Raw genomic sequence first — 12703 nt, forward strand, 5'->3', positions numbered from 1 at the left:
CAAAGGGTTTGGCAAGTTCAAGACAAAGGAAGCCAGGACTTTGGCTTCGAGAAGTTAAGGCAAAATTTGTTTAGTCAGACTTTGTGGTAGAAGTTATATTCCTTTTATGTGTTTGTTTTGCATATTCCTGATATTGGTCTATTATTGCTTACCTATAACGTAATTAACTAAGAAACATTAGCCTTTGCCCATTCAGCCAGGGTGTTGCAAAAGATTCTGTAAGCTTTTAAAGGTGCTTTTGTATTTTTCTATATACCTGTTCCTTGCAAAGTTTTTTAAAGCATGCCGCCCCAACATCAACTGGGGTACCTTTTGAAGAATTCTTGGAACCTACTGAACCTACCTGTAAAGCTGAGAGAACCTCAGACAGAAGCAGTCTGTAGGATTTGAATAAACTTGTTTTTATTTCTGTTCTTTTATTTCACAAGACTCTCCGAGTGGGGTTTTTAACTCGGGGGGGGGGGGCTGGAAGGGGGGGTCTTACTCTGGTGCAAGCATGTCCTCAGATGTTCAGCAAACTACCAGTTTTCTCACTACATGTACGCTTGCACATGGAAGATTGTTTTTACTTTTCTAATAATAAAAAAAATTTTTCCCCTGGGATTTCCACCCCAAGCCCAGGGAGATTCAAGCTCTGTAATAGAGAGAGGTGATGGCGGCAGCCATTTTTGAACTTAGCAGAAATACAAAAGTTTTAGGAGTAGCCTTTGCCAGAAAGCTCAGCATGGATGATTCAGCATTTATTTCCCTCATGTGAGCTTGCTCTGAGACAAAGACTATAATACGCTACAAGGTCATTGGGAAATATGAATTTATTTCATACAAACCAACCAACCTCGTCAAAATATATAATAGATATGTTGTAGACCAAAATGAAAGCAAAATGTGGTCCCTGAAGGTAACAGCACAAGGATAAGAATTCACTACAATCAATTAGATCAATATGTCACTGGGACTAAGGTATACAAAGGTCACTTGTTGAGAGAAGAGACAGAGTTTGTCCAAGGCAAAAAAAAATTATTTGATTTATATACCACCCTTCCAAAAATGGCTCAGGGCAGCTGAAATTATTTTTCTGCACTACTGGCAGACCGTTATCACCGTTCAGAGAACTATTTGCACTTTTATCAGTCTTTTTATATGTTGACACTGTATCAGAATCTTAAGAACTGCAGCAGGTCTTGTAGGCTATGAAGTCTAACACCCTTTTTGATGTAGGAAATCCAGAACTAGAGCGTCCCCAACAGATAGCCATCCAGACTCTGCTTGAAGACAACCAGCAAAGGAGAGTCCATTTTCCTCAGCTAATGCGACAGACAAGTTGGTCTCTGGGTGAGACCATATCACCCCAGTATTGAAAGGGCTACATTGGCTGCCGATAGGTTTCTGGGCAAAAATACAAGGTGCTGGTTATAACCTATAAAGCCTTAAATTGGTTAGGCCCTGGGCAATTAAGAGAATGTCTTCTTTGCCATGAATCCCACCGCCCATTGAGATAATCAGGAGAGGTTCATCTGCAGTTGCCACTGATTTGTCTGATGGCCACTCAGGGATGGGCCTTCTCCATTGCTGCCCTGAGGCTTTGGAATGTGCTTTCTGCTGAAATAAGAGCCTCCCAATCTCTTACAACTTTTAAAAAAGCAGTCAGAACACATTTTTTCACACACCAGGCTTTTAATTAGATACTGTTTTAATAGTTTTAAGCATTATTTTAAACTAGAGTCTGCGGCCACCACCGGTCGCCAGGCCAGGCCCGCCAGCGTGGGCCGGCCAATTCTCCTCCTCCTGGGTGTGCCAGCCAATCTGGCGCCTCCGCAGCCCAGCCAATCAGCTGGGCTGCCGGGACACATTTTCCCCAGGCACACCTAGGAGATATATATATATATATATATATATATATATATAGCATTGCCACAAATATTGCATTGCCATTTATGGAGCATCTGTGCGCTCTTTGGAGATGGCTTCCCCCCTCCCTCCTGCCCTCCCTCCTCCCCCTCCCCCTCCATGCACTAAGTTCCTTAGCTCTGCTGCCACAGGCCTTACCGGGTGGCCGCAAAGGGCCCCGCCGCCACCGCTCCTCCTCCCAGGCGGCGAACAGGGAAGTTTCGCCACCCGATTCCCTCCCGCCCTGGCCTCCCACAGGCACCTGGCCTCCATGGGCAAGCTGGGCCCGCCGCCGCCTGGCCTCCGTGGCCCGCCGCCGCCTGGCCTCCACGGGCAAGCCGGGCCCGCCTCCACGGGCAAGCCGGGCCCACCGCCACCTGTCCTCCATGGGCAGGGCGGGCGGGCCCGCCGCCTGGGGGGGCCGCCACCTGGGGGGGCCCGCCGCCAGGCCAAGTACCGGCTCCGCGGCCCACCGCTTGCCTGCACAGTACACTCCCCCCAAGCCTTCTGCCCCAGCTTGCTCCCTCCTCCATTTCCCCTTCTCATTTTCTCTCTCTCATTCGTGCTTCCGCCCCACCCCACCGCTTTCTAGGCTACTTGTGTTTTCCCCGCTGGCCGTTGCCGCCACCTCCTTGGGCAGCCAAGCGTTCAGCCGGCTCCTTCCTGCATGGCCTTCCCTCTAGTGAGCGTCCTTCCGAAGCAGCCAGCCGTTTCTGTGTTTCTGCCCAGCCAGGTTCCACCGCTTTCTCTCACCACAGCTTCCCCCCTCCCCCACCCCAGTCCGTTCAGTTCTCCTCTCGCCCGCTATTCTTCTTTTCCTTTCCTCCCTAAGCGGCCACTTCCCTATGTGGCCAACCGTTGCCCAGCCAATCTGCTGGGTTGCCAGGACGCATCCCCACAGAGGCATGTCTACGAGAATTAATATAATAGATTTTAAATTATTGTAATGTTTTAATCTTTTTATTTTGTTGTAACTTGTATTTTATTGTAAACTGTCCAGAGATGTAAGTTTTGGGCAATATACAAATGTGTCAAACAAACAAATGGTTCTATTATTAAACTGCTCTTTTTGTTAAAAAGTCTCTTGTAATGTTTGACCACAACCTGCCCTCCTCTAACTTATAAGAGCTAGTCATGCTCTCTGGGGTAGCAGAAAAATAGTCTTTGTCCTCTTCTGTGCGACAGTCCTGCAGGAATTTGAGGAGCGCTCTCGTGTCCCCTCTTAATCTTCTCTTCTGGAGACTGAACATACTCAGTCCTTCAGGCTTTCCTCACATCATTTGTTTTCTAGACCCCAACTTATCTTCAACGCTCTCCTCTGAACTCATTCCAATTGATACTCATCCTTTTTAAAGTGCAGTGCCCAGAAATGGACACAGTACTTCAGATTAGGTCTAATAAGTGCAACTATTAATTCCCCCTCCACTCTGCAGTCAGCAAGACTGCAGAGAAGGAGCTCTCCATTTTGTGCAAATGCAAGCAGGGGACCAGGGGAAGGAGGGGTGCAGAACTGCGGGTCCATTGGACCTGTGGTTCCGCATTACATCCGAAGGCAGCCATTGTGAAACCCTTTCAAACAATATAAGAGGTCACAACTAAATGATTTTCTGAGTAAGATACTCCCCTGTGCATGGAAGTTTACAATAAAATCCTGATATCTTAGCTTTCTATGTACAGGAAGTATTTTTTTTAAACATGGAGAACATTCAAATATATATGATCAATGATCGTAATAGAGCTATTCATTCATATATGTAATTCCTCACCTGCAGTTTGACCCATGAAAGAATGTACCATCTGTTTCATCACATTTGGAGTTAATCTTAGGGGTTTTTTTTACTCAAGACTGTCAAAGCGAGTCTATGATAGAGGAGCTCTTAAATTGCCCAATCCAGTCTTTTGAGCAACTTATTAACCATGTAGTAGCTAGTGGGTGAACATGACTGCTTAAGGCTGTCGAGAGTTGATATACAACCACGAACATTGTAAAACTTTGTTTTTCTGTGTAAACTGCTTTAAGAACTTTGGTTGAGGAGTGGTATATAAATGTTTGTAGTTGTATACAACTTAGACTACATAAAAAACAATGCCAGCAAATTTCTAATTTGCCAAATTAGAAATGAATTATAACTCTACTCCTGAACTAACATAACTAACAACTGGCAAACACCCTTCAGCTTAGATTGAAAGAAGTGTGTGTGTGGGAGGCTATCCAAACTTTCTTTCAGAATGCTTGAGCACACTTAAAAGAAATACTACTTTAGGATATAGTTAATTAAAACCTATATATGCACAGAGGTGGGGGGGGGAGATTCCTGCCCTCTTTTTTCCTTAGTTTAAAACACTACATGTGATATGGTGTGTTAACTCTTATTGAGGAAAATACAGGTCATACAGTCTGTATAAACATAATGTTTTTTAAGGGCTGGCAGATGGAAGGGTTATTCCACTGCATTTCCATTTAGTATGCATATTTCATTATATAGTTTATATTGTGTCTGTTTTGGTTTTCTGTTATAAGAATTGCTAGCCACTCAGACTTCAGTATCAGAAGGCATAAAATCTAATTAACTGAAAAATACACATATTAGAGAGATAAAATTAGGGGTATATATTTTAATGAAGGTCTGAGGAGAAAATGCTTACATTTGCTTTAGAATCCTTCCTTTAAAATTTGTTGTCTGCAACCTTCCTTGAAATCAAGCAGTATTAATCAAACAAAGGAAAGGCACTGGGGAAATCAGAAAGCTCTAATGCAAGCAGTTAAAAAGTGACATGACCTTCTGTAATGTCACTTGTCACAGATGTATATGCCACATACCAGTACAAGGTATTGAAGGAACCTGATTCCTGGAGCTGATCCTTGATTATTAACAGAGATGACACTTAAGAGCACATATAAAATAATCTCTCACATTGGTCATGAGTTACTTTAGGATTAAAACAGCACATTAATTACACAATATAGGTCAAGAAGTCTCTTATAATTCTCAATTATTAGTTTTTAAAATAACTTTTAATTTGAAACTTAATTCTGATTGTGGTTTTAGCCTGACTTTTAGCTCGTTTACTTAATTTGGTTAATTAATTTTATTTTACATTCTATCTATTTTATTGTTGTGAGCTGCCCTGAGCAGTAGTGTAATGGATGGGTGGGGTATAAATATTTTAAATAAATAAATAAATATTCCCCTATCTATCTATCTATCTATCTATCTATCTATCTATCTATCTATCTATCTATCATATTTGTATACCGCCTGATATGTACATCTCTAGGTAGTGTACAAAATTTAATATATTTAAAAATAAGCATAGATTAAAATGCACAAAACAAATCAGTAGCATAACACAGAAATAAAAACAGCAGCTAAAACAATTATTAAAACAAATTATTAACATTAATTATAATTAAAAGCCTGTGAGAACTGTTGAGTCTTGAGGGTCTTCCTGAAAACAAACAGAGAAGGAGATGCTCTTATTTCAGCAGGTAGCTTATTCCAAAGCCCCGGGGCAGCCTCAGAGAAAGTCTAGCCCTGGGTTGTCACCAAATGAGCCGGTGGCAACTGTAACTGGACCTCTCCAGAAGACTAAGAGGCGGCAGGGTTGATGACAAAGGAGCGCTCCCTTAAATACCCTGGACTCAAGCTGTTAAGGGCTTTATAGGTAATAACCAGCACTTTGTATTTCACCTGGAAACATATCGGCAGCCATACTTTTGCAAAGTATTTGCTGACAAGAAGGCAAACAGAATTATTTGTATGACAGCAGTGACAACATGATGCTGCCAAAATACAAAATATATCATACTAAATATGCTTGAATTAGGTAGCATATGATCAACACAGCTAATAGGTTGTATAGATGCATGCATCCAAAGGTGTATTTATAGCATAGTCTACATAGTGTATTTACTATGCATAGTATTTCTAATACTATGATCAGGAATTTTAAAAAATATTATATAGCTGGAATGAACCAGAGAGTCATCAAGTTTATAACTTCTGCCAGCCACAGGGGTTCCTGAGCCAGCAGCACTGGCCTTAAAAGCCATTTTAACCTGAGTTGCCAAGACTTTGCCAGTAGGATACTTCTTTACTGGGCAGAGGTTACCTTTCTGGAGTTAAAGGCTTTCAGGTAAGGCTCAGGCCTTAACCAAATAAGTCCATTGGTCCATCTACTCAGTATGCTTTCCAAAGTTTCACACAGGGGTCTTTCCCAGCCCTACCTGAAGATGCCAGGTATTGAACTTGGGACCTTCTGCAGGCAAAACAGATGCTCTACCACTAAGCTACTTGGTCTGAGTTTACCAAAGCAATTCAGAGCTGAAGAGCACTTGATAGCTCAGTGAGCAACTTGCTCTCACAAGGGGCAAGCCTAGAAGCTGACTGAGGCCTTAAAATTTCTCCACTCGGATTATCCCTTCTAGGCTGCACCTCCTTGCCCAGAGAGCGGGGAGTCATAAATGGGGCAGCCCTCTAGCTTGGACTCTCATTCTCCTCCTCCCTTCCATCCAATTCCACCTAGCCCAGCAGGCAGCACTGGGACTGCAGGATTCTTGGTGTGGAAGTGGCTGATTCTTCAAGAGACCCAGGCTCTGGAGGCCTGCCTCTAGGGCTCCTGTTCTGGGGTCTCCAAACTAAGAGGACCAGACTCTAGTCTGGTGTAAGGGTCCAGGACTGGGGCTGTTCCTTCTGCACTTAAAAGGAAGGAAAATCCATCCAACTTAACGCCAGCACAGGTCAGTCTATGCAAACAATGGAAATGGACCACAATCAGCCATAGGCTCTAAACCTCACATCACTCAAATTGTAATGCAATGCACAGGTCACATCTTAGTTAAGTCTCATCAGAATAATGGTACTTTAAAACATGTAAGCGAGGGCAGGACTGCAATTAAGATGAGTTTTTGCATGTGATGAGGCAGGCTTGGAAAAAAATGTGAATGCATGTGATCTGATGCATAGGGAAATGTACACAACCTAAGGCCCCACACAGACAAGCATCATCTCCACTCTAATCCAGATTCCAGGCTCCACATTCTCTTGCATGCAGAGAACGACTATACTATATCTCATAGCAGTTATACTATAGTTACTATATCATCATTATATACTGCCCAGAGACGTAAGTTTTGGGCAGTATAAAAATATGTTAATAAATTAAAAATAGTAAATAAATTATATATAATTAATAATAAAATTATATATATATTTAAAATTCTAGTTCTTAGGCACCAAAACCACTTTAAATATCACAGTAGTACAACAATTAATCCTAGGGCTACTTAACACTGTATGGTTACAGCTAATCACATTTAAGTTCCACTGAGTTCATCAGGAGAAAATTAAACATGAACTTACATTTCCTAATGAAATGAGCAGGACTGTTTAAAGGATTGTGCCTAATTTTGGCAGGATCATATCTTGCCTTTCCCTTCTTTTTATGTATTCACCTAAGATGATTTAAGCATGCATCTAAAAATGTGAACATATACATGCAGTCACAATTATTATATAGGCACCCTTCTTAGGGAACCATGATTAGCTACAACCTTTTGAGGAGTGTATATAGCAATACTGTGTATATATATATATATATGATGGCTCTTGTTGTCTGAAATTAGGAGTTTCTTTAGAAAAGCATTTAAATGAAAAAGTTTATACCACTTATTCAATTACTGTATTATGACTGAACTACATGTGGAAAAAGCGTCTACTTTAATACTGACTTTAAGAAGTGTAGTAAACTGTGTTAAAAAGTTGCAATACATTTCTGAATGAATTGCAGTGAAAAGTAAGGAATGACAACTTTGGAGAATCAAAAGTCTTGTGACTATTTTTAAAGTAGAATACAAAATTTAGAAGTCTGAATGTCCAAAGTGCTGGGTAGTTCTGAAGCATCACTATGCTATCCATAACCCAACTGTTTTGGGGACGTGCACAGAATTTAACACAACAGTTTATTGATGGAAATGTTGGAGCTAGGACCCTGGCAGCATCAGCTCTCAGCTGCAATGTCTCATAGTGACCACTGGGGGGGGGTCATGGATAAAAGTGGTGGACTCCTCCCCTCTTTGTTCTCCAAGTGTTAGTCTCCATTTTGTCTCTCCAGAGATGGCTGTTTGGTCTCTTCTCTTCAGTCATGAGCTACAGCTGAAATTAAGATGCAGGCTTTTTCACCTTTCTTTGTAACCTTTTCTTTAAATAAACCCTTGTAGTTCTTCAATACTAAAGAACTGTCCTCTTGCTTTGCTCTAAAGAAGACCTCTTGCTTTGTTGCTTTCTCACCAAACTGGTTTTGCTCTGCTATTTGGAGACTGAACTGCCATTCTTCCCCTACAGGAAGATATTTTAAAAACTCATTTCAGAAACAAAACATTCTTATCCAAATATAGAAGTAGCTGAAGTAGTATTTTGACCTAAATGAAATGGCAATCCAACACTGTTCGCTAAAACAAAAAGAAAAGAATTGGATCCCAAGTCAATCGGATCTTTTATATCCACAAGGGATATAAAGGAATTTGTTCAGAATCTGGAGTTGATTTTTTGTGTGTCTTTGGTTTCTGCACAATCTAACCCCAACATGGGCTTGCGTGTCAGGTGATTTACAATGCTTATACGTAATTATAATATAAAGTTATTGAATGTGCATGGATTGAAGAGGATGTATAAAACCACTCAGACTATTTCAGGTCACTCCAAAGTACTTGAGGTCAAGCTGAAGATTCCCCACAGTCAATAAGCCTAATATCTGTGTCTATGTGGTCATTTTCACAACAGGGCATCTGCTTCTTTCACACAAAACTGTTGAAGAATAACTTTTAAAATGGCATAATTGAAACAAAATATCCATCTCCTACAGAATGGCAGCAATCCCAAAAACCCATATAGCCAGCTTCAAGATAAACACATGTAGCTGTACAGAAACTGCACAGAGGCCCTGCCGCTTAAAATAAGGTATCGTGGTTTCCTGTTGCATAGCCTATTTAACATGTGCTTTTCTGTACACAGCTCCAGAATAAAAACCCAGTTTCTACACTTGCTGATTATTTAGCTTATATTTATAAGCAACTGACACTAACCATGTAAAATATCTGCAACACTCTTTGGAAAATCTATGGCAGTGTGAATCAAACTGAGCAGCTATTAAACATTTGACCTTGGACTGTTTCATCTACAGTAGTCATCAAGGTAACTGAACCATTAGATGTCATAATTAATATGATGAGCTTGCTAGTAAGGCTGAATATATTGCTTTCCATACAAGGCAGTAAGCTGAAAAAGAAGAAACAGGAAAAACAAAAAAAGAACCGTGCAAAATGTAGAAACAGAGGGGCCATGAATAAGTTGCCAATAATTGCAAAAGCACAAACTGTGCTACATCTAAAGATCTAAGGATCTTGGAGGGAATAAACAAAAATAAAAAGATAAGATAAAAAGATAAAGCTGCATTCCTTTTGAATGTGGTGATATTGTACAGCTGGTGCATAAATACACTCATTTTTTGTAGATCTAATTGGAGGTGGCCTCACCTGGTATGGAGCATCTTTATTGGTGCTGGGCTATATATCTTCAAGCCCTTGGGGCTGGATAGTTAGTAAGCTTTTTCCCCCTCAACAAGGTATAGGAGGAAAGGCTGCCTCCGTAAAGATTTGGTTGTTGAGCTATTGCTGTTTGAGCTCAGGGAGGAGGAAAAGTGGTATATATTGGTTTGTGCATAAGGGGGAGGATGTTATTCATATTATTACGGTTATCTATGTAAGTTGTCGGGCAGGAGATTTGTTAGTGTTTGTTTTATTTTTACAGATTATTTCAGTTCTCTGAGGAAGGACTATCCGAAATGGGCTCAAGAATCCCAGGCTAGCCTATAAGGACTCTTTTCATCTTGGCAAGACTTTACTCTTATACACAGAAGAAGTTTCTGTCCAATTCACTGAGATGCTGTATTCTTTACATATGCATGTGCGGATACTACCTGCAAGATCATGGTCATTGGTACTCATTTAAGGATTCTTTACCACTGCAAGACTTTTTTCGATCATTTTTTAATACAGTTTTTTTCTCTATGCGGATAAGAACAACATTTTTTCAAATACTCATGTTGCTTTTTCTAATACATATATGTTTGGGTTGAATTTGTACTTATCTTTAACAATGACTTTTGTCCAATTTGTTGAGATGCAATATCTTTTTCACATGTATGTGCAGATACTATTTGCAAGAAAATTGTTATTGTTATCCATTCATTCTAGACTATTAATATAGCATCTTCAGTTACAGACAAAACGGATATATGTTTTTTTTTATTCACTCCACTTAGATTCTTAGATCTTTAGATGTAGCACAGTTTGTGCTTTTGCAATTATTGGCAACTTTTTCATGGCCCCTCTGTTTCTACATTTTGCACGGTTCTTTTTTTGTTTTCCCTGTTGATTCGGTGTGCATCCCGTTTTTTTTTTCTGAAAGAGAAGAAACAGCATTTCTTTGCTTTGCTGCTGAAAGGCAGACATTTTGATCTTAACACAACAAATTTCTCTTGCAGAATGCATTTCCTTGACTTTGGAGTGGGGAATAGCACATACTGTAATTTTAGGCAGGCTCTAATAAAAGAATGGGGCTTTCATAAGCCTTTTGCTATATGCCATTCATTATGTAATAGCACTGTATGATCAACAGATTTTTTTTTAATGGAAACTCTGCACTGTAATAAGCATCACAGTAAACATTTATATTCTACCATCATTTGCAAATACATACTTTGCATTGTCAGCTTAATGTATACACTATGCATTTGGGGCTAAGATGAACTATAATCTATTTACCACTTGTCTTTATTTATATATTTGTTTTTAAATAATAAGTTCATGTGTTGTTTCTCTTTCACACAAAGAACCAGTCAAGCATTTATTTGAATTTTAATTCCATCTAAAGACTCTAAACTTCTAAGAGACTTGTCTTGCAGAAATCTCTCTCAACATTTGCAAGATATCTTATTTTAAATATAACACTGACACATGTAGAATTCATGTTCACGGTTATCCTTGTAATTTAAATACAAATTTAATATGGATGTTTAGGATCACAGATTTAATGTAGTCTACCAAACAGTCTTTTAAAATAATGGCATTTGAATTCTCAGATAAGAATGTGGACACACAAATAAATAAACTGGTTACTCATTGAGAACTGTAAAAAATAGTATTTCTTCCAGATAGCATTATGAGTTTAAAGCAGCACAAATGGGTAGCCCAATCCTCTGCTACTACCTTCAACTTCTTTTGAATAACTGTCCAGCAAGTGTAATCAGCCCCAACCATTGTTTTACAGATTGTACAGCTTCCACGTGAGTACAGACATGTGAAAGCAAATTTCAGTGCTGACCCTATGGGGACTATAATGTTTGAACTAGCCCCCAGTAATGAACAGAACATTTCACCACCAAATGGAAGGTTGGATTGGTGTGAGTTGGCAGGGCATGAATCAGACAATTTGAATGAACTGGAACCTTACCCCAGTAAAGTGGTAATGGGACTCTCCCTATAAGCTCTGCAATGCAAATGGGAATACACATCACTATCTTTGTTTCATGTGACTATTTTATTGTAAGCTGCCTCGGGCAGCAGTGTGCTGGAGGAATGAGGTAAGGGGTTTTTGTTTAAAAAGACTCTGAGTGGCCCAGGGGCAGAATGTCATTTGAGCCCTGCTTCCCTCCTCTGCAGTTGCACACTGTTGTGCAAGCACAAAAACCGTACAAATGGTGTTGTGCAATAGTGATGCCATTATATATAATGGCTGAATTTCTGTGAAATTTTGTTAGCACAATTCCATTTGTGAAACTCCATTGCAACAGCGTTCTTGTGCAACTGCACAAACATTATGTTCCACCATACCATAAAGTTGTGCAGTATATAAGCCACTGCATCCTATGTCAATGTAGTATGTCTTGATCCTGGGGTTATATTTTAACTAATTAGTTTTACTGCCTTGAATGAAAAGGATCAATCTGATTATTTCAAATATTACACTACACTTTGGAGGGGAGAATGTGTGGGGCATGGTGCAATTGCAGCCCACCCCATAAATGCCCTGGGTGGGGGAGAAATATTTTAAATAAATTTAGACTGGGAGGACTATTTGGCCATTTTATGTATTGATTTGTTAACCAGCACGAACTACTAAGAAAGTGGGAGTCCATGCATGAGAATAAATTTAAATTATTGATCTTCAATATGGGTTAGGACATATTAGGTTGCACCAGTGGCACCGCCACCACATCCTTTTTGTTTGTTACATTTTGAGGTGGGGAGGGTTGTACCCAAACAGTTTGAAAACAACACGGGTTTTTGTACAATTTGAGAGAAAATGTCTTTGAATTTTACCCCAGTTAGTACGTAATAATGCTAATTACTTGCATTCCAAGCTACTCCAAACCTACAGGCCTCTGGACCGGTCTGGACATGGGTGGTTCGGGTGATTCGGGGTGGGGGGTTCCTTTTAAGAGCGAGGGGAGGGTTTACGCATCCCTCCCGCCGCTTTCCCCCTCCGGCGCCCATAGTTCTGTTAGTAATTGGGGCGGCAGGATACCTCCCTGCCGCCTCTTCTCCCGTTTGGCTGGCAAAGGCTTCAATAAGCCTTTTGCGCACACGCACGCTTCACGTCTCTGAAGCCGCCTTCAGCCTTTTTCTCGCTGCTGCTTTATTTTTTGTCGGCAGCTCAAACTCGGCTGCTCCCATTGCAAGAGAGGAGGCTGGTGGGAGGATACAAGGCAGGGTTCCAGCAGCTGTGGGCAAAGAGGGGGGAAGTGACTGCTTGCA

At 40.5% G+C, this 12703-nt stretch overlaps 1 protein-coding gene across 14 annotated transcripts in view; it reads right to left on the minus strand.

Annotated features, from left to right (window-relative positions):
• The window catches only part of MCTP1 (multiple C2 and transmembrane domain containing 1), a 335774-nt gene that overhangs the window by 63602 nt on the left and 259469 nt on the right, over positions 1-12703 (minus strand). The gene's annotated exons all lie outside the window — the stretch shown is intronic.

Source organism: Hemicordylus capensis, chromosome 2 (genome assembly GCF_027244095.1).
Source record: "Hemicordylus capensis ecotype Gifberg chromosome 2, rHemCap1.1.pri, whole genome shotgun sequence".
Classification (NCBI taxonomy): domain Eukaryota; kingdom Metazoa; phylum Chordata; class Lepidosauria; order Squamata; family Cordylidae; genus Hemicordylus; species Hemicordylus capensis.